The sequence below is a fragment of the Ambystoma mexicanum genome, chromosome 6q (genome assembly GCF_040938575.1).
Source record: "Ambystoma mexicanum isolate Mex_15411 chromosome 6q, UKY_AmexF1_1, whole genome shotgun sequence".
Taxonomy (NCBI): Eukaryota; Metazoa; Chordata; class Amphibia; order Caudata; family Ambystomatidae; genus Ambystoma; species Ambystoma mexicanum.
Genome location: NC_090937.1, coordinates 1,484,115,272 through 1,484,138,766, shown reverse-complemented (window position 1 = coordinate 1,484,138,766; position 23,495 = coordinate 1,484,115,272). Strand labels below are relative to the sequence as shown.

Here is a 23,495-nt window from a genome sequence, read left to right as displayed (position 1 = left end):
CAGTTCCAATAATATCTGTCCTTCTGGCATTATGTACACTCTCTGTCTGAGTGCTGTATCCCACAATAGTTAGGTAATACCAGGATCTCACAGGCCTCGCAGCCACACGACCCTCATTACACCCCACTCATTAAAGTGCTCAGGGATGATTCACACGCATTTCATAATTAAACTACTTGGAGCCTAGATTTGCATTGCCATGAACACAGGCACATCAAGTAGTTCAAACGTCTGTAGTTATTGCCCTGATTTTGATTATATCATCTATTCAATTTTGCCATTTACATTCTACATGTTTTCTTTTTTTCTTATTAAAGGAAGATTAGTATGTCTTTTTCTTTTAAACAATGACGTATTGCCTCTTTCTCTTTTAAACGATGACTTATTGGCACTTTAATATGGCGCTGGTACGAACTGTCCCTGTAAAGCCATGGGATGCAGAAGCGACAGTCTAGCTATCCTGCTCTGGGCAGCGTTTAAAATCCGGAGCGTAAAGTGGCAGCTTGACAATTTTCGAGACAAACACCTTCACGACCCAGCAGATGCACATCGACTTCCGGCATTCCTGCGTCTCATGTAAACTGTAAGTGTGCCCGAAGTTTTGTTTTAGCTATCTCCTTTTTCAAATATTAACTTTAAGAGATATTTATTTTGTTAACCTGCCCCTAGCCTTGTTCAAATACAGCAGGTTTGCCATCTTTCACATAATCTATGCACTTTTCAGAGCGTTGAGTTTTAAGAAAACAGCTGATGGTATGTTTTATATATTTTCTTCTTCCATAGCAACTACTAACTTTCACAATCTAAGCAGGTATTCCTTTGTTCACGTTCTCCTCAATATGTGTTGTCTGTGTTTCAGAGAGTCAAGTCTTAAGGTAACAGCCGATGACATTTTTAAGCATAATTTTTGTCTGCCACAATCATGAACCTGGGCGAAGCATTCCCATGACAGCCACAGACACGCTAGGGCTGCACAGTTAATTCAATAAATTAATTTAATGTATTAAACCATTTTTTTTTAGAATTTATTTCATACAATTTGCTGGGAGTTTATATACCCACATGGGTAACTACATAAACACATTGTTTTCATGTAGAGCACATAAGGTGTCTAATAATTTACACAGCAACATCGATACACATGTGCTATGTCTGTGTGTTTGTTGCATTTTTGTTGGATGGTTTATTTGTTAAGGAAATGCCATTTTAGGTCTATTGTGCTTGGTTTTTTATCCATTAACTGCATTTGCTTTTTTTGTTGTTGTTTGCTCATAACATGTCAGATCCAAATGTATTTTGGTATTTGTTGAGTTTTGACATTTTGCACTTGATCCTTTGTGCAATTTATGGTAGTGTTTTCAATAAAATGGACATATATTTTTCAGAAATCTGTCGATGGTATAGGAATTACATTAGTGCCTAAATATTTGAGCTGCAACTTTATTTAGCAATGTACTAATGGTTCACAGACTGGCCACTTTCCTTTTTTACAAACGTCTAATTCTGGCATCAGAAATTCTAGGGGAAATTCAACCATGAGAATGGGTTTTAGGAGGACGAAATTTGGCTGCTGCCTCTACCCTGAAGCTGCCGTAATCTTAACAGAACATGAAAGTGGCTATCCAAATATCCCTCCCAGGTTAATAGTTGTTACCAGCAGCCTTAGGCAGTCAGAAAAAAACTCAATTCTTTGCAACTGCGACAGCGATCGTAAGCCAATGATTAGTCATTTTAGAGCTCATAGCAAATGTTAAGAACATCCATCTCCCACAGCCTTCCTCTGGTGACAAAATGACTTCTGCTCTGCTAAACCAGAGACACAGCTGTCACAATTCTACAAACCAACAGTGAACCCAATCATAAAGGAAAAAGAAGCACAGCCAAGGGGTAAACCTCTCGCCTTTTCTGGTAATGTGGGCCGATGGAAGCATATTCTCTTAGAATGAGTGAGAATATGCTAATATACTAATAAGATACATTATGAGAGACTCCACAGTATTGGGTAAAGCAGCAGGAAGGTTGTCCCTGGTAAAACTAACCTCTATATACAACAAATCAACCTGGACTGCTAGTGTAGGCAGAATCAATAGATCATAAAAGAGAGGAAGCAAATTACCTCTAAGTATTTATTTGTCAGTTGATCATCCAATGTTCACTGTTGAGTTTTACCCTGAACATACTATTGCAAATATCCTGTGCAAATATTACATACATTATTGTACAAAATACATTAAAAACGTTCTGATAAAATCAAACTTAAAGTGCCAAGTGCAAAGGTAAAGTGTCACTGTGCTATATGACCCAATATTTGTAAACACCAACACTCTTAATTTGCAAATAATGCGACTAACCCATAGATCGCTTAGAGATCTACTTTGACTTGGTGTTCCACCCAGGCAGTTCGACTGAGGTACCCTGGGTGGTGGGAGCCAGTGGACTCCATTCGTTGCTCCCTTCCCTAACCTTAGCTCCTATCTTGGATGAACCTATACCTGATGTTTCCATTACTGGGATACCTAATAAAATAACTTACTGAACTTACTTGCTGCCTCCAGGAGTTCATCCAAGATAGGAGCTAAGGTTAGGCAATGGAGCCCACTTGCTACCACCACTCAGGATGCATCATTCTAACTGCCTGGGTGGAACACCAGGTCAAACACTAGCATTCCACGCACTCACCAAACATTCTAACCTGACATCAAACAGACTCAAGCAACCTCTCATGACACCAGCTCACACAGACAGGGGACAAGGCACAATACAACACACTCTACCTTGTTTCTGGCTGTAATATGGTGTGTAGTATTAATTACTTACAGTCTAAGCACGTCCCTTTACATTAGTTTGTGGGCCTCTTATTCCTGTAGAGCATGTAACAAACGTAAACCAGGAAGCCAATAGTACTAGGCTGTTCTTATGTTTACGCATTCCTCTGCTGTACCTCCCTTAAATGGTATTAACAGTAGTGTTATACAGATGGATGCATATACACAGCCTCATCATTTTATCATACTTAATGCATGTATTGCGTCTTTGCTCATTGGTTCCTGGCCCAAAGGTTTGTCTCTCTGCAAAGTCCTCGAGTTGTGAGGTGAAGGCAGGTGTTCTAAGGCAGTGACAAGCTCTATCCCCTAACCATCCCGAGGGACCATCGGGGGTGAGCTGCTGCTGGAACAAGAACAGCATCGATGCTAGCCACACTACTGCCCAGGACGTCACCCTGCTGAAGGATCCCTGAAGGTGTGTGCCAGCCTCCGCTGTGTTTGTGAGACCGAGAAAAAGACCCATCTTGTCTTTGAAACCCTGGAGTGGGACTCACAGCTCCAGAGAGCCAAGACAGCCATTCCACCATCATACCACTGTGGGTCCTGATTTGAGTGTATTCAACCCAGTTTGAACCAACAGGACCCTGCGGATCTGCCCTTGGCACCCACCAACATTCAAACTACAGCTCTGCTCATTCTGCTCATTAGAACCATTTAGCCGCCACTGCAGTTGACGATCAAATCAGAGCTTGTGTTCTCTCTGAACCGTATCCTTTTGTGCCCTTGCATCAAACTTACTCACCTGCGCATCCTGCCACCAGCTCCACCGCTGTCAAACCTTGACCACCGACACGAACCTGGTGACCTCCATGATCTGCACTGCTTTAGTAACACTTCGAACCGCAGCCTTCTTCAGTTCGACCCTGCCTGAACATCTGCTTACTGCTGGAACACTGCGACTGATGCATCCTCAAACCACCAAACAGCACAGGGAAGCCTGGTTGGCAATTGTCGAACCGCCAACACACTGTAAAGGTATTATTGCCTGATAACTGCTCTCTTTTTGCAACTCAAGAACATGTCCTTTTTGAACATATTGCCTTTTGCCCCTTTCTCATTACCCAGAGTGCTCCATCTTGATGTCTTTGCTATTCTGTGTTGATTCTACAAGAGTGGGTTTTAGTAGTGTTTATATTTTGTTATTATTGGTGGTGTATTTAATTAAAATATATATTTTTTCATACAATATTGATTGGACATTCCTTTAGTTTGGACCGTTCTACGTCGTTCTTTGGGTTGCTACTGTTTCATATTTTTATCACCTTCCCTCTGCCCACTTTACTGCAAAAGTCAAAGGAGGAATGTCTCTTAACTGTGCTGTTTTACCTTTATGATTGTGTTGGCTGTTGGTTTGTAGAACTGTGAGAACTTTAGCCTCTACTCATCCTTGTACTCCTGCAGGACAGAAGTCAATTGTTTACAATTAGCACGAGACAGAATGGCCCTAGTTTAAAAAATATATACATTTAATGCTTTTTTGCACAAAGGTACATTTCCCGTGAGTACTAGATGTAGCGGGAACATTGTCCTGGTGGAAAAACTCATTGAAAGAATATGTTCTAGGAACTAGGGAAATGTGATGCCTCCTCACCACATGCAGCAAGTGCTTCCTCTCCCTTGTCCAACATTTCATTACAAAGTGACCCTCTCAACTTCTGAGCTCCTCATGGGACATGTGTTCACCTGGACTTGTTAACATATCTTTTGGCAAGAGCTTCTTTCAACTTCTCACACCTCCTATTGCTAGTGCTTCTGACTTGTTCAGCTCCTCTTGGGCAAGGGTTTGCCTCATCTTCTTAGGCCATCATATGACACTTGCCTGTTTATCACATCGGGTGGCAAGTGATCCTCTCAACTTCCCAGCACCCCATGTGTCTCCTTCTCATCCCCCCTGTTCAGCACCTGTTGTGGCACACATGCTTCTCTCTACTGCTCAGCACATCATCTGACGCATTCTCACCTTGCCCGTTCAGTACCTCTTGTGGGAAGTACTCCTGCCCACTTCTCAGAATCACATTTGACACATGCTTGCCTTACTAGTTCAGCACCTCATATGATAAGTGCTCCACCCACCTTCTCATATGACCCATACTTGGCTGCCATTGATGGAACATCATGTAGCAAGTGCTCCCCTCTGCATCTGAGCCTTATCTGCAAGTGTTGTCATCTCCAACTCTCCATTCGATTACCAGTGTGCAACTCTCAGCTTCTTTCTCCTCCAAAATTCGGATGCCGACAACTCTTGCTAGTGTGTGCCCCTTGATCCAGTTCTTTGATTAACATAGGTTACCTCCCTCTACCATACACCATTTCAATAAATACTCTGTGTGCTATTTTGTTCTTCTTTGAATGTTGCCATTGACCGTTCCATAGTACTTCCAGCTTGCTAGCAAGCCTCCAAATGGTCAGATCTCTTCCAGGGAACTCCCAGCACTCGTCAAGTACACGGGTTGTAATTTTCTGGATCACTCCCTTTGATATGATTCTGGCTTCTTGTCCTAAGTCAAATACTTCATTGTGGGACTCTGGGCTCTGTCTTAACTATGTTTAGCTAAATGCCTTAGCTTACTTTAGTACCATAAACACTATTGCAGGTCTACAGCCCTGTATCACCCGGGTCAACTGGATACCTGATGGGAGTTCTATTCCATGTAACAGCTTGAGCCTGTGTGCAGCTCAGGGTTTTTCAAAACAGAAACAGGCTCAGGATATCTTGTGTTTCTGAGAACTTGGTGAAGCAGGAATACCTCCCATTTTTAGTTTGAGCTATAAGGTGTCACTTGCGACAACTATAAGCTGCAACTATTGCATTAGAGTGCGATAGGGAGGAATGGCACATAAGGAGGGACACACAGCCTGTTGGTAGTGTTTGGTTATGTGTCTATCCATTGACTGCACATGGCCATGCTAATTCCTATGGTCATTCCCACCCTGTACTTTGCCCCTTCCCACCCAAAAAACCTCATCACAAGTACTCGTTGAGCTCACTTTACTCAAGCCTTACCACCAAACTTTGCACTCAAGTACCTGCCAGTTTTTTCAAAGCAGTCTTCTGAAAAGTTAATGACTTAATTGGTGTGGTGGACCAACTACTGGTGTAATAAAATGTCTGATCAGGTCTGCATTCAGTCTTGCGCTTTGTAAGCACTCTGTGTGTCCTTCATTGAAGTCATGTTAAAACAAACATTGGCAAAGCCAACACTTTTGGCTTTTGTATAAGTATAAGGCATTTGCCAGGCATTGCTATTAGATGCCCAGGTACTCTGCCAATATCGGCAATGCCAATGCTTTTTTGTTTGTACTTTATGTTCCAGGGTGAGAAGCACCCGGCTGAGTCCTATTCCCCCAAGAGGCTGCAACAAGCATACCTGTACACAACTGCGAAAATCCTTGTATTTTTGGTCTCTATAGCTGACCCATGTAGTATGACCTGGAGCTGCCGGGCAAGAGTGTAAACTAAATGATTAATGGCATCCTAATGCGGTTGACATTTTATGGATGCACCTCGATTAGCAGCCACTGACCCAAGCATTCCACTCTTTTGGCCCCGGTATTTTGAATTTGCTCCCAGCCGAGTGGCATTCCTATTCATCTATGATGATCCTCTGACGGAATTTAAAAACCTATCGTCTTATTTATGTACCCTATCATGCTTTTGTACAGGGACTAGTTGATGTGATCAATATGTTTTAGTAATGTGTCTCGGTGTGAAGTGCCTTGTTACCTTCTAACAGTGCTCTCTGTGAACTGTGACAAAGCATTATACGCTTGTCCCTGCAAACATTTAGCACACTTCCACATACCACTTGAGGATTTAATTATGTTTATGTTCTCAATGTGTCTAGGCACATCTTTATTTTATTTATTTATCAGTCTTTTGTAAGGCACTTATATCTAAAATAGCACTTAAAACGCCACAGGCAAGAAGGGAGGGGAACAAGGGAACAGTCATGACAATGTAGAGGAAAAAAAACAATTAATAGAACAAGACACAATGGTCATACTAGGCCTTGAAACATTTGGAGCATGCAGGTGCAGAGAAGAGGGGGGTGAGGGCAAGGGCTCTCCTGGGGGCAACCAGACGTGGTCTCCCTCTCACTGTGCTTAGAGAGGCATCAGCTTCACCTCACTGATGATCCCCAACAAGGGTGAAACACGTGTATGGGGTTGCTGGTGGTACTCTCGTTCAGATTGGAATTGCCATTGTATTTCGGTGCTAGACTGCCCCTGGGCAGGACAAAGACTGATATGCAAATGGATATTTCCCATCTGTGAAAGGCACAGTGAGTAAAAGCAGTGGCTGCAAACTCTCAAGTGGTTAATAACCACTGAACAGGTTATCATGTCTGTTCTTGTGAAAGAGGGGCGCCCGCTAACTTTGTAAAACAACCTTACAGAACCAGTGTTGGACATAGAATTGAAAGACAGAGGGCCTCATTACGACCCTGGCGGTAAGTTACCGCCAGGGCCGTGACTTTACCGCCATGGTGCTAACTACGTTAACGCCATGGCGGTAAGGGGATTTACCGCCCCATTCCGACCTTGGCGGGGCGGTAAATCCCCAATCCCCATTTACCCTTCCCCATTCCCATTTTTGCCCCATAGGGCATAATGGGAGTGGGGAAGGCGTTAATTACGCCACCGTAAATTACGGTGGCGTAATTAACACCAAGTTCCCTTACCGCCATGGTTTTTTACACCCGCTAAAAGCAGGTGTAAAAACCGCCATGGCGGAAAGGGAACTCGTAATTGGCGGTAAGGGGTCGGCGCAGCTAACGCTGGCGCTAACCCCTTACCGCCAGGGTCGTAATGAGGCCCAGAGTAACTCACATATTCACAGACCTTATACCCGAAGTAGAGCATACTAACATTCTCCTGGACAGGGTGCATAGAACGGGACCCAAGAGGGCATAACCGGGCACTCACCCAGAGATGTGGTGGCATTTTGTGCACTCTATTCACAAAAGGAACAGATATTAAGGGAGGAAAGAAAGGCAGCCACGAACACCCATAATGGGGCAGAGATTCAACTATACAAGGATCTGTCCCGGTTGGCCCTTCAAAAATGCAGGGATATGTATGCAGTAGTTAAAACTCTTCAGGCATGTGTTATTAGATATAGATGGACGTTCCCCTTTGGTTTACTCTTCAATCTGGTTGACAGGCAACAAAGGATAACATCTAAGGAATCAGGTATGGCACTATTACACATTGATGAGGAAGGCTCTGGGAGGTTCCCAGAAGGGGTTCACTCTGCACCGGAGCAACAGTATGCACTCCCCAAGGCAGGGGAATGGACTTCCATGGATTGACACAAGAGGAATCAATCACAGGGGCCTGCAAAAGGAGGACTGGAGAGCTCGGTTTAGAGGCCCACACCACAAATTTGGCACTTTGTAGGACTGCGAGAATATTATTCAAATAAGCTTCTTTCAGAAGTACAGACTTGGCTAAAGAAACTCGATAAGCAGATCACGCACACAGGGATACCTTGGATTCTATCTTTTCAGGTAACAAACGTGGGAGCTAGTACTCTTTGCACTTAGCCCTGGGAAAAAGTGTGATACATACCCAGGGAGAATGGCCCCAGGATACAATATGTACTCTATCTCACCCAGGGAACTGTTCAAGGGAAGGGAAGTGGGTTGGGAGGAGTGAGGGTTAAAAAAGTTGGTTGGGATGTTATGGGGTATTAAGGAAGAGTTGCCCAGAAGAATAACTATGATGCTGTGATAGAAATGTGCCCGAATGTATCTACACAATGTAGAGAGAACACAGTGTATAATAAATTTGCTTATCATGGAATATAAGGGGGCTTAATTCACTGAAGTAGTGAAGGAAAGTGGAGTCTTTCTTGAGGCAGCACCAAACAGATTTGTGGCACTCCAAGAAATACATATCTGAAAAGCAGATAAAGGTAATCTTCATCTACGTCAATATCCGATCATAACTCAGGCAACTGTGGAAAGCAAGGTGGCAGGTGTGCTAGTAGCGATAAAGCATGGATTGTAGTTACAAGTAGTCTGTACTAAAATCCACAAGGAGGGCAGATATGTATTTCCAATTTTAAAGCTTCCGACTATTAAACTAACAGTGGTCTCAATATATGTCCCAAACACAGGTCAGAAAAGCTTCTTGAAACACATTGTGGGGCAACTAGAATCTTTCATGGAAGGGGAATTACTGATATTGGGGGTCTTTAATATCATGTGGGACCTGGTTTGAGACCGCAGTAGATTAACTAGATATGCTTTAGCCTCCCTGTCACTACCTTTGCAGTGTAAATGTGTACATTTATTTATAGTGGATGTGTGGCTCACCTTAAGAGGGGATGAGAAGGGATATATATTTTACTCACACGTACACCGGTCATTCTCCCAGATAGACTATGCATGGACCTCCACCTGACTTTTAGGTTCAATCACAAAAATCACGACCCACACTATTACTCTTTCAGATCACGCCCCAATCACAGTAGATATCAATATTGCAAAAGAGAAACAAAACCTCGGTCTTGGAGATTCCCACTAACGCTATTGCAAGATCCAGTAGCCAGGGAGATATTACGGCCAAATAAGGGAATACTTTGATCTAAATCTAGTGGGTGAGAAATCAATGAATACTATCTAGGATGCAGTTAAAGTGACTCTGCAAAGTTTTCTCATAGCAGCGAAGGCAAACAGACGAAAACAGAGTATAGCTTTAGCATTAGAATAAGAAAAGCATCTAGCCCAAATTCTAAAGAAGATGGAAACAAATTCGGGTCCACTGATTCAGAAAGAGCTTAAGTCAGCGGCCAGTCACTACAGCTAGGAAAGCTGAGAAAAAACTTCTCGACTTAAAACAAATATATGACATAAAGGCAAATAAAATGAACCACCTTTTAGCATATAAGCTTTGTCAAAGAGAAGCATCAAGAAATATACAACGGATCAAACTGCCCTTTGGGAAGAATACATCAGAAACCATAAGCATTCTCACACAATTTCACACCTGTTATTCCAATCTGTATAAATTCGAAGCTCCGGCATCACATTTACCACAAGATTATTTAGAGTCAGCCACTCTTTCCCAATTTATGCTAGCAGATAGTCAGGCACTTGAAACGGCCATAACTCAGGATGAGATGCTTCGGGTTATTCGGGACCTTCCCTTAAATAAGTCACCAGGCCCAGACGGCTACCCAGCTAGGTTTAACAAGTTATATATTAACTTATTAGCCCCCATACTGACCAAATTATACAACTCGTTTACACACACAGGCCACTTTTCCCCTTCCATGGACGAGGCAAATATAATCCTCTTCCCTAAGCCGGGGAAAGCTCCAACTATGTGTGAGTCATATTGCCCAATAGCCTTGAATAATATTGACATCAAAACATTCACTAAGGTTTTGGCTAACCAGTTAGTTGACATTATGCCCTCACTCATACACCCAGATCAGATGGTCTTCATAAAGCACAAACAGACACACGATAATATTTTAGAGAACGTGGAAAAGAAGTCGATTCCAGCAGTCCTCATCACCATAGACACGGAAAAGGCTTTTCACCATGAGGAATGGTCGTTTCTCTTTTTAACCTTAGGATGGGATTTGGAACAAAGTTTCTGGGGTTGATAAAGACTAATTATGAAAACCAACAGCACAATTATTAATAAACAATCATATTTCTCCCCTTATTCTTTTACACCCGGGAATCAAACAAGGGTGCCCTTTGTCACCCCTGCTCTATGCACTTCCGTTAGAACCACTAATGGCCCAATTTAGATAAACAGAGGGAATAAAAAGGATACATTTTGGCTGGGTCTCTCATAAAATGATGGTTTATGCCAATGATATGTTACTTATGGTAGCAGATCCATCTAATACTATACAGCGGCCCCTTGGGAACTGGAGATCTTTCGTGGGGAGGTGGGTCTAAAGGTTAATGTAACCAAATCTGAAATCTTAAACATATCCCTCTCACCATCAGAAATGCAGCACCTGCTGGAACACATGCAACTAGGGTGGGTGCTGGAGGGGATAAAACGTCTTGGGGTAACAATAACCCATACAATTAAAGGCATATATGCAGCTAATTATCCCACATTGCTGAGTGAAATAGAAGTGCAGTTAAAGTGTTCCCCTGTCTTTTCTCTGCAGAATACATAGAGCTATATTGGCATTTATATGGCAGAACAAAACCCTGCGCATAGTCTTAAGTACATTAATGCTGTCATCCAAAAAGGGTGTATTGGGCTTCCCTAATTTCTTGAAGTACTATTGTGCGTCCCAAATAAGGGTAATCACAGAAAGGACTATGGGTGAGTCGAGGAAAAAATGGGTACAGATGGAGCATGTGGTGGGGGGACCTAGTCTTCAGGAGGCACTGTGGTTACCAAAACAAGACCATCGGCAAACTTACAAGCAAGCAATATAATGGGCGTAGGAGAGGAAACCTGGTATGCAACAGTTAATAAACACAGTTGGACGACATACCTCTCACCCCGAACACCTATGTTTTTTAACACTCTGTTCACCCCAGGCCCCGACCTCAGTGCATTCAAGGAATGGAAACAGGCAGGATGCATACATCTTAGAGATATGTTTCAGGGGGAGGAGGTTTAATCCTTTACACAATGTAAACAAGAGCTTGGTCTGTCTGAAAACTCTAGATTCCAATACTTTCAGGTGAGACATTGGATTCTTGCTCCACTAGTAAAGTTTGCAGTGATAAGAGAGCGAACACCTTTAGACATCCAATTCAGGGGCCTTATCTCAAATCTACACAAAATGATGGAGGATCTATTAGCAAGGAGGCGACCAGCTATAGGTGACGATGACAGGTAACCCTGGGCAAGAGATCTCAGGCTTAGACTGGGACAATCTGCGAATGGAATTCCAAACTCACCAGATCGATCCAAACTAGAGATTTCTTTTACAACCTTATGGTGCAAAGGCATTATACTCCAGCTCGTTTGAGGAAAATGAAACCATCATTTACGGATACATTTTGGAGGTATTGTGGACAGGTGGGGAATTGGGGACATGTTTGGTGGAGCTGCCCTGTATTAATACAGTAATGGGGAGAAGTGAATAAACATACGAGTGAAATGTTTCCGTCGCACGAGCTACAATCTCAATGTTCATGCCTCCAAAAATAATAGAAGAGGACTTTAGACGGCAAACTAAGCCGACCCAGATGGCCTATGTAATGCTGCAATTGGCAGCACTGCTAGCGAAAATTAAAGTGAAAGAGCCCCCTCATGTCACAGACTTGTTCTTCAAAGTTTGGAACTTTCTAGCGATGGAATGGATGACGTACTCCATACAGGGGGAACAATCCGCATTCTCCAAAGACTGGGAAGTGGTGCTGGATTTCCTGTATAAAGACTATAATGTTATATATTGCCCACAGAAACTGTGTATATTGGGCATTGCTTGAAATAGTAATAATTGCTAGTACATGACTGGACATACAATTAACACAACTGAAACGTATGGCTGCATATTAGGTTGGGCATGTTGGGTTAAAAGGGTAGTAGTACTAAACTGTACCTTTCATCAACTGACAGGCAGTAACCACACCCTAACCGGATGTCCCGCCTCTTTGGCGTGTCCATGGTAACAGAAGTCCCTCCTTATCTGATGTCCCTGTGCTGTAGTGACATCATGTGTTGTGTTCAGAAGTGTGCAGGCGTAGGAAAGGGCGTTTCCCGGTGGTGATGTCGTGGGTGAGGTATGATTTTGGGGCTAGGCGTGGCCCAGCAGGGATGGTGACATCACAGGCGTGGCCCTGTAGTTTCCCCTAAGGCCTAACTTAATAGTGATGTCATGTGTTGTGTTTGGGGGCGTGCAGGTGTAGGAAAGGGCATTTCCCGGTAGAGATGTCTGGCTGATATGACACCTCCTGATTCTTACCCTTTTAAAGATGCTGATGGTGTAGAGGCTGGTATAATGGATGCAGACTATACAGAGTACGATCTGAAGGCTATGGACGAGTCTATGATGACTGTTGAAGAGCCCTTGTATGCGGATCTCAGGGTTTTGGACAAGCTTTTTCCAGAGGTGGCCATGACCCCAGAGTTGGAAACAAGTCCCGATGAAGATAGGCTGTTTATGGAGACAGCTGATGCTGTGGAGGCCGGATTGTCTATGGATGCCGCTGTTGCTATGGAGGCGGAAGCGGAGGGCCCTGTTCTGTGCAATGTGGTATGTAGGAAAAGGGTGTGTTTGTGTGAACTATGTGTAAAAAATATATATATATTGAAGAGTTACATTTCTTTCTTTTTTGAATTGCAGATAACGGCAGATAAAGTTGACGGCGCTGAAAGTCAGCAGTCTTCATTTAATACTGTCAATTTTTACTGTGTGTGCTGTTCAAAAATGATAGAAAGTCCAGCAACACAAGCCCGTAATAAGTGTAAGAAGTGTGTTTGTTTAAAACGCTTTTAAAGTTCTGATGAAGAAGAAGAAGAGGATGCTATGACTTTTTTGGGAACCTCAGCTGTTCAGGCTTTTGCGGCCTGTGTAGTGAAAGTATGCTTAAAGCGTGATTATTACCGCTGGTGCTATGGACATAAATGCGATGACCCGCAACAGGATGCTCATGACTGTTTACTTCCGAATGATCACGCTATAGCAACACGTCGGATATGTTTTATGTTGAATTCTTATAAAGCTTTTCAGTTGCTTAAAGCTGTATATAAAGGCATGGGCATGCGTGTAAATACTAGTGTGGAAAGTGTTTTATCTAAAACATGGATAGAAATATACCATTGCCGCAATCCTGAGAAAAAATTGAGATCTTTACAAATGGCTGGTCCTGTGCTTTTTAGAAACAGGCTAGCCCGTTTAATGGATAAAGATTTTTGTGACCTATACACTTTTGGGAATCCCCTGAAGCCTTGTATAGCACGCCGGAAACTGTTTTAAAGGCAGAGGAAATATCCAGAGTTTGTTTCTTATATGTGTATATTTGTTTCTAGGATAAGATTTCTGAAGGGCCAGCAAGGCGTGTGGATCGTAAACTGTAACCTGGCCGTGTATGTGTGGAAAAACTGTTATACGCTATGCTGAAAGAGCGTATATCGGAAATTGCCCAAGATACCCTGAAATATCTACAGATACCTACCCACCGACCAGAGCCGTTTTGTAAAAGTTTGATGTGTATAGGTAACATATGTACCAACAATTGGCTCCCGGTATTGGACGAATACTGGCATCTGTACAAATATGATATGGGTTCTTTATACCTACACCCTAGAAAGATATTACATCAGCTTTTGGAGCAATTGTATGAACATTACTTTAGCATTAAAGGATACGTTTTACAGGACCGCGAATTGTATGACCTTTTAAATGCCTCAAGTTATATGCGGGGGAAACGGGGGATTTTGTATAATGCTATTTATAAGGCTGCAGAAAAAATATCAGAAAGAGTGACTTTGCGGCAGACGCTATATGTATAAGAGTTGTAATAAAATCATCTTTCACCCATTATGCCTTTGTTTATTTTTTGAAGTGTTTCAGCGGTGAACAGCTCTTATTGAAGCATGCATGAAAGCTATTATGATGAAAGCGGCATTGGCAGTTATGGGGGTGTTGATGATCTTTATAAAAAACTACAACATGACAAGAAACCTACCACACACAGAGCTGTTTAGGAGTGGTTATCTGGTGAAGAGGCATATAGTCTTCATAAAATGCTAGAAAACATTTTAAACTGTGGTTTCCCAAAGAGATGAACAATGGCAGTGTGATTTAGTAGATATGCGGCCCTATGGGAAGCAGAACGATGGGGCGCAGTGCATCCTGACGGTTATTGATATTTTATCAAAATACACCTTTGCCGAAGTTTTGAGGGATAAGACCGGATCAAGAGTGACGGCCGCTTTCAAACATGTTTTTAGCAAAGGCCCTGTGCCTATAAAATTACAAACGGATGCCGGCAAGAAGTTTTTAAATAGACCCTTCTAAAATCTTTTAAAACAACATAATGTGTATCATTTTATAACGTACAACGAGGTTAAGGCTGCTATTGTTGAACGCTTTAATAGAACCTTAAAATCTAAGATTTGGAGATGTTTTACAGCAAAGAATACCCATCATTATGTGGATGTATTACAACATTTTATAGAGGTGTACAACGATAGCTATCATCGATCTATAAAAATGACTCCAAATTCTGTAATGTCTGAAAATTCCCTAATCGTCTGGAAAAACTGACATGGTAACGAAGAAGGTCAAGAAACCATCCTTTCGAGTGGGGGACCATGTCCGAGTTTCCAAGCTTAAAGGTGTCTTTACAAAGGGGTATCAGCAATCATTTACGGATGAAATATGTATAGTGACCAAAGTGTCTGTGAAACAGGGGGTTTACATCTACCAGCTGGTTGATTATGAGGGTGTGAGCGGTAATTTTTACACCGAAGAGTTACAGAAGGTCACCAATGAGCCCCAACGCTTTCATAGGATTGAGAAAATTCTTCAGAGTAAAGGTAAAGGAAATAAAAAAAAAAGTCTGGTAAAATGGACAGGGTGGCCTGAGAAATTTAACAGTTTGGTTAGCGCATCATCTCTAAAGGATCTACAAAGCAAAGGCGCTCCCTGAGAAGATGGAAAGCAGTGGATTTTATATCACCTTACCCAGTAACGCTTCTCTAGATACATTCCCCAACAATGAAATATCAAATTATTTTGTTAAAATGGCCAAACCCGTTGATTTACAAGGATTGTGGGAAGCGGGTCTAATGGAGATTCAATACCCCCATACCTGGGACACTGTGTCTAGAAGAGAGGCCAAATTTACCATCAAGCGTGAAGGTCCTATTGAACTGTTACATGCTGGCTTTCCTCCTGGATTTTACAGCAGTATACCATCTTTGTTAGAGGCTATCAATAAAAGTCTCGCAAACTTTGAACGCTATTCTGATATACAGTTGTTTCTCGATAAGGTGCAGAGAAAAGTATTTCTAAAATCGACGGATCTTACCACCGAGTTTATATGTACTGGGAAGCTTTTTCAGGTTTTGGGAACCGTTCAACATGTAAAAAGTACTATAGATTTGGACAGAACACGTGCTGATATTGATGGGGGCTTTTACAGTCTTATGATCTACAGTGATATAGTAGAATATCAAAGGGTCAGTGACTCCTACCCCCCCCTAATGAGAACAGCCCAGGTGAAAGGTGAAAATAATGGCATTGTTAATATTCAATATATTAAACCTGATTATATACCGGTTTCTAATAGTCATTTTGACACCATCAATATACAGATAAGGGATGATCAGGGGGAGTTGGTGTCATTTAAATGCGGGAAGGTCCTAGTGAAACTAGACCTCCGTCCTAGGAGAGAAAAAGACTATTTAAAACATGGTATTTATGAAAAACTATGAGGAGCCGTACGTTTATAGGGATTATTACCGCCGACAAGCTGGTTATGGCAATCAACCTTACTTTCAAGGGGCGTCCGTTGTGTATGGAGCGGGTTTAGGAAGTATTTTCAGAAGCCTCTTTCGAAGGGCTATGCCGTTTCTACGAAAGGGTTTTGAATTAGCCAAACCGCATGTGAAAACAGCAGCTACAAATATTGCTGAGGATGTGGTGTCTACGGCTACAACCAACCACCGCAACAGGGTTCTGGCCTGGTTTATGTGAAAAAAACACAAACAAAAGAAAAAGGAAAACATTGCACAGATGGGGGCCTCCTGGGCCGCATAAAAAAACAGGATCAGCAACAAAAACTGCTCAGAAGAGAAAAAGAACTCGTAAGAACAGATCGACCAAGAAAAATAAAACAAGCCCCAGCATCAATATTTTCTAAAGGATGGCATGTATCCATTGTGCGTCGGGAGAATGTGTCAAATCTGAACTCGAACTGTTTGCTGTACCCCCAACACAAACTAGCATCGAAAACAGCTTTTTCATGGAAGTCGCTCCCTTGCTGCACCATCTCCACTAGCGCCTATAGAGTTTTACATATCAGGCTCAACAGAGATGTACCTAGATTTAAATGACAAGTTACTTTACCTCACTTGTAAAATAACAAAGGCTGATGGATCAGCTATCCCAGCAACGGCTAAAGTTGCTACGATTGCTTACCCCGTGGCTACCCTCTTTAATCAGGTGGATATTACTCTAGGCGACCGTCTGATTACACAGAGTGACAACATGTACGCCCATGGGGCCTATATAGAAAGCATTTTGAACTACAGAAATGACGCTTTGGACACTCAACTTACAGCGGGGCTTTTTTATAAGGACACAGCAGGCCATATGGAGGATAATGCTCTAGATGCGGCTAATGCCGGTTTTATAAAAAGAGCGGCACATTCCACAGGGAGCAGAAATGTTGATTTACTAGGCTGTCTACACTCCAATCTATTTTTCCAGGAGAAACTAATGGTAAACGGCGTTGATCTGAAAATTAAACTTTCTAGAAATAAAGATGCTTTTTGCCTCAACAGCGATGATGCTGAAGCCTACAAGCTGATCATAGTATCAGCTAGTTATTTATTAAAAGGGTGAATGTGTCCCACACCACCATGGTCAGATTAGCACATGCTGATGCTCTACAAGTATCAAACTTAAAATATCCGGTGGAGCGGACATCTTTGAAAATGTTCAGTGTTCCAGCGGGTAGCCGTGTTGCCAGTCAAGATAACTTATTCCTTGGACAGTTACCGAAAATAATCATCATTGGTTTTGTGGACAACACAGCTTTTTCTGGGGCTTACGCCAGCAACCCTTTTAATTTTAAACATTACATCAACTACGCAGCTCTTTTTAAAGACGGGGGCGTTCTACTGTCTAAAGCCTACAGCCCTAGTTTTCAACAAAAAAATACAATTACGGTGTATTTGGGACTTGTCTCCATCAGCGGTAAACACTTGCATGATAAAGGTTTTGTGATACCCCATGACGATTATGATGGGGGTTATACTCTGTTAGCTTTTGATTTGAGAACTGATAATACATCAACCGGACATTATAATCTTATTAGGAATGGTAATCTACGCATAGAGGTACGCTTTGCTGCAAATTTACTCAATACTGTGTATCTAATTATTATGGCTCTATTTGACTCGGTTATGGAAATCAATAATCAACGACAAGTATTGTACGACATGTAATGGATACTTACCAGATCAAACGTTTTCTAAGTAAAGACAAACACGCTAAGAAAACATTCAAGGGTGTGTATTCATGTGATAACCTTCCATGAGACATAACTAATGAGCGACCCATTAGTCTTGTGGCGAACACGGATCGCCAAGATCAGGAAGGCACCCATTGGATACGTATGTTTATAAACAAGGATACAATAACCGTCTTTGACAGCCTGAGGTGTTTCCCAAGCCAACCCATATACAGAGGCGCAATCCTGGACTATGTGAAGGATATAGCCCCCATCATACATTATAATAGAACACCTGTGCAACATCCTGAAGACATCACGTGTGGACAGCACTCCTGTTACTTTGTATCTAACATGTCTGAGAAACATTCTCTGATAAGAGTTTTGCAGACCTATTCACTGGACCTCTGGCAAAATGATGTCGTGTTTACTGCTTTTGTGAATAAGAACAGCTTTCGGAGATCCCTTGTGATCGTTGGCAAAAATGTACTCTTGTTACTAAAGCAAAACAAAAGATTTGATGGCTGGAAGGTTTAGAATAAATCTTGACCTCTGGCATTGCTCTGGGCAACCCTCCAGACCATCGTTCTTCGCCTGCCAAGCCATTACAAAAGGGGAAAAACCATATGCAAATCAGGCTTGGTCCCACCCACAAAGGGGTAGTCCAGCCCGAACTGCTAGGTCACATCCCTTTTGCACGAGACCACAAGCATCCCCAGACATGTTTCAGCCTTGTTGGGCATCATCAGTGAGGAGTAGCTTGGGTCTCTAGGCCCAGCAGGCAAGGGACCCACGTCTGGGCATACCCTTCCCACTCGGGGTGACAATAGCAAAACAAAAGAGTTGATGGCTCGAAGGTTTAGAATAAATCTTGACCTCTGGCATTGCTCTGGGCAACCCTCCAGACCATCGTTCTTCGCCTGCCAAGCCATTACAAAAGGGGAAAAACCATATGCAAATCAGGCTTGGTCCCACCCACAAAGGGGTAGTCCAGCCCGAACTGCTAGGTCACATCCCTTATGCACGAGACCACAAGCATCCCCAGACATGTTTCAGCCTTGTTGGGCATCATCAGTGAGGAGTAGCTTGGGTCTCTAGGCCCAGCAGGCAAGGGACCCACGTCTGGGCATACCCTTCCCACTCGGGGTGACAATAGCAAAACAAAAAAGAGTTGATGGCTGGAAGGTTTAGAATAAATCTTGACCTCTGGCATTGCTCTGGGCAACCCTCCAGACCATCGTTCTTCGCCTGCCAAGCCATTACAAAAGGGAAAAAACCATATGCAAATCAGGCTTGGTCCCACCCACAAAGGGGTAGTCCAGCCCGAACTGCTAGGTCACATCCCTTATGCACGAGACCACAAGCATCCCCAGACATGTTTCAGCCTTGTTGGGCATCATCAGTGAGGAGTAGCTTGGGTCTCTAGGCCCAGCAGGCAAGGGACCCACGTCTGGGCATACCCTTCCCACTCGGGGTGACAATAGCAAAACAAAAGAGTTGATGGCTGGAAGGTTTAGAACAAATCTTGACCTCTGGCACTAAACCTTAAAATTGTGTACACATATAAATAAACACAATTTATTTTTAATTGAAACAGTGTTTTTTGTCTTATTTAATATTTTATAAGTATACATAGTTAGACATGATCAAAATGATTAGACATAACGCATTTGAAAGTATAAATAATGTTTTTATTGTAATTATAACCTTTTTTTACAGAATGGAAAGCTAACATTATTTAAAAAAATATACATGTATATACATATTTTACAATGGTTAAAGGATTTGTTAAAGAAAAAAGAGGTAACATGTTAAACCAAGAGGCGCGTTTACTGGATTTTTTGTTTTTCTTTTTTTATTGACATTTCAGAAGATTCAATAGCTGCTGTTAAGGGTTTGATCTCAGAGTCTTTTAAATTTTCCAACAGTTTGCGATGTCCCATATTTCCAATTAAGGTTCTGGGCAGGTTCACACCGGCAGCTGCTTGCATATACAGGTCCCACCCTCGCGGTTTTGAATTTCTTCCAAAAGCCTGAGGATTGGTAATGCTGCAAACTAAATCGTGAACATTTGACCCTTGAACAACTGTTCCTTTATAGACAAATTCTCCCTTGTTGTTCCATGTAGCCACATTTTTTTCACTTCCCATTTTGTTCAGCAAAAGTTCTGCATTTTACAGATAACGGGGATTAATAGTGTCCAAAACGTCCATTACAATAGGATTCGGGGCAGAGGTTGATAGGGAGGGTTTAGAGGTAATTGCAGGGTCTTCGGGGGGCATGTACAACGTCAGTTTATTTTTCTCATTTTCGGCCTGTCTAAAGTATGTTAAGTATTTTTGTAGAATTGTTGAATAGAGCCCCACCTTATCATAGTCTGATAAATCATGCCATTTTAAAACCTCTTGCATTTCAGAGTTAAGCTTTAAAGTGGCTTATTTTCGGATATCTGCTTTTCCTGCTTCAGAGTACTTATACCTTCCAACTGGCATTTGTCAACCAATACATGTTTTGGGCATGCTCCATTAACCACCCACTAAAAGCTTAGTAATCAGAGGCAATGCCAAACCTAGTAGTGAGCCTATAAAATCCCCAGATTGTTTTAAAAGCTTTCTTTTGGTTTTTAAAGATGACCTCCTGTTACTCAGCTTTTTAAGGAGGGTTTTTTTCTTTTTTAAAGCACCTAGCTGCCGGGTGGATAACGGAACGTTACCCTTTATAGTGTTGAAGGCAATCTCTGCTATAGCTGATACTAGATCATCAGAGGCTTAGCACAAAATGGCCTTTCTTTGTTGGGGTGGAGCTGTTACTAGCATTTTAAGAAGAGCAAAGTTCCTACGTATACGGGCTGTCATGGTAGCTGGTCGTCGTCACTAATGAGGAAAGATTGTTTTTCACTCGGGTTTTCTAGACGTCTTTTGTACGTAAACCACTGGTATATATGGAGGTAAAACACTGGCCCTCAACCTGTAGTCTTCTAAAGTGTTTATTTTTAGATCCACAAAGAGGTAACCATAAGGTTTTAAGGTAGCATCTTCATAAGCTTCCATAAAAAAACGGGTATTACCCGGGTACATTTGTCTCGCTAGTACGGTTAGTTGGTGTTTATCTCTAGGGTTTTTAAACAACACTATATAACTGGCGTTTAATATTATCGAGCGGTTGCCCTTTCCGCGGTAGAATACATTTTGAACAATGTAACAAATGCTAATGTTCCGATGATGTGAGTATTGTGTAAAGGCTTTTTCAATTTCCGAGCTATGCCCTCTTTCCATCATAAGATCATCTACAATAATCATATTAACAAGATTTGGTGGTAGCAAGCGGTCGTCATTCAAAGAATTTGGTAAGCCCTCCACAAACTTCAGATGTGGTATTTTAGATGCCAATTCATTATACAAGGGCTGCCAGCAAGAAAAAAAACAGATCACATTTTCAGGAATCGTATTCATAACAGAGGGTGGATTTTCGAATAGATGTTTAATAAAATAGCTTTTACCACAGCTAGAAGGTCCCGCTAAAATGCATGAAAAAGGGTGTTATAACCGGGTATCCATTGTATACGATGTTCCCTTTTCAATAACCATAAGGTAATGTCTTGTAATTAGCAGTAAGCACACGCTTATCAAATACTACCCTCAAGATTTTATGCAGCGTTTCACTGCTAATCTCCCATTGTTTATTTTTTCGCACTATTGAAGGTTGTTGAACTGTGATATTTCTGGTTATATTGTTTAAAGAGTACTCCTGCATCAGCTCCTTTAAACTGTCAAAATTAATTTTTATACTGTTGCTAACATTTAAAGTGATTCCCTTTGCTTTCATAGAGACAGCATCGTTGGATGTCCAATAGGAATAGGTGTTGGGACCTGCAGAAACAAATTCTACAATGTGTTCGCCCGGAGCTAGTCCGCTTGTTAAATTACCTAGATAATCCCCCAGGGGCGGGTCCTCGTCACCTCGACAAAAATAACAGATTCAGTATCATGGTATAAACAATGTACTTGGAGGGCATCCATGACTTTATAGAGCTCCAAACGGGCATGGGCTGTTGTAAAACATGCAATAAAAATGTTTATGTTGTTGGAGCACGTTGGGTACTCTTTGGCATACTTCCAACAAAGACACGCAGGGTAATTCATAGAATTTCGCAGAAAAGTGTTGCAAGCGGCTGGCGCAGAGTGTCCGCGTACGATTGTCTGACCGATTTCCGCGCACAGCGTATTCATGGATTTTAGGCTCCCAAACCAGCCGTGGCGCAGAGAATCGCAGCGACCCTGCAGCAGCGCCAGTAACGCCCCGAAGAACGCCCTAACGCAAGGAAAAGCCATCAAAATCGCTAAATCATCGCAAAGGGCTGCGCTAACCCTGGACCAGTTCACCGGGCTGGCAAACAGCAAACGCCAAGCGGGGAACGTGTATTTCAGGGGTGCGCGGGAAGTTCCACACGCGATTGGCCCAGTGCGAGCAAGGTATGTGTATTTCAGGGGTGCGCGGGAAGTTCCACACGCGATTTCAGCAGGATACGTGTATTTCAGGGGTTCGCATGAAGTTTCTCACGCGATCGGGCCTGGGGGAGCGTGCTACGTGTATTACAGGGGTTCGCGTGAAGTTTTTCACGCGATCAGGCCTGGGGGAGCGGGCTACGTGTATTACAGGGGTTTGCGTGAACTTTCTCACGCGATCGGGCCTGGGGGAGCGTGCTACGTGTATTACAGGGGTTCGCGTGAAGTTTTTCACGCGATCGGGCCTGGGGGAGCGGGCTACGTGTATTTCAGGGGTGCGCGGGAAGTTCCACACTCGATTTCAGCAGGGTATGTGTATCCCAGGGGTGTACGGGAAGTTCCACATGCGATTTCAGCAGGGTACGTGTATTCCAGGGGTGCGCGGGAAGTTCCACATGCGATTTCAGCAGGGTATGTGTATCCCAGGGGTGCGCGGGAAGTTCCACACGCGATTTCAGCAGGTTACGTGTATTTCAGGGGTGCGCAGGAAGTTCCACACGCGATTGGCCCAGTGCGAGCAGGGTACATGTATTCCGCAGGAAGTTCCACACACGATTTCAGCAGGGTATGTGTATTTCAGGGGTTCTGGGGAGTACTACACGTGAATTGGCCGTGTGGGTCCTCCCAGGTGTACGCTCCACAACCTCCACGGCCCCTGCAGGCAGCCCACACCACGGGGGACTACCCTGCACCCCTGCTCATGTCCCGCAGGCAGCCCATCCACCATGGGCATGCCCCCCAGCCAACCCACATGTCACCTTGCACTACTGATCAACAATGCATGTCTACCACCACCCCCAACCCCCAGCAGTGCAGGGGCACCCTCCACCAGGCCCCCACTCATGTCTCCCACCACCCCCACCACCCAGCCACCCTGGGCAGCCCCCACCAGGCCCCCACTCATGTCTCCCACCCACCCCCACCCCCCAGCCACCATGGGCAGCCCCCACCAGACCCCCACTCATGTCCCCCTGCACCCCCACCCCCCAGCAGTGCATGGGCACCCTCCACCAGGCCCCCACTCATGTCGCCCACCACCCCCA

General features: G+C 43.2%; 1 long non-coding RNA gene across 1 annotated transcript in view; it reads left to right on the top strand.

The window, feature by feature from the left end:
* Positions 1 to 490: 490 nt before the first annotated feature.
* LOC138515636 (uncharacterized) overlaps positions 491 to 23,495 on the top strand; it is a 138,926-nt gene continuing 115,921 nt past the window's right edge. The window contains exon 1 of the long non-coding RNA XR_011282127.1: positions 491 to 583. This is a non-coding gene — a long non-coding RNA (uncharacterized lncRNA). The remainder of the gene's footprint in view (positions 584 to 23,495) is intronic.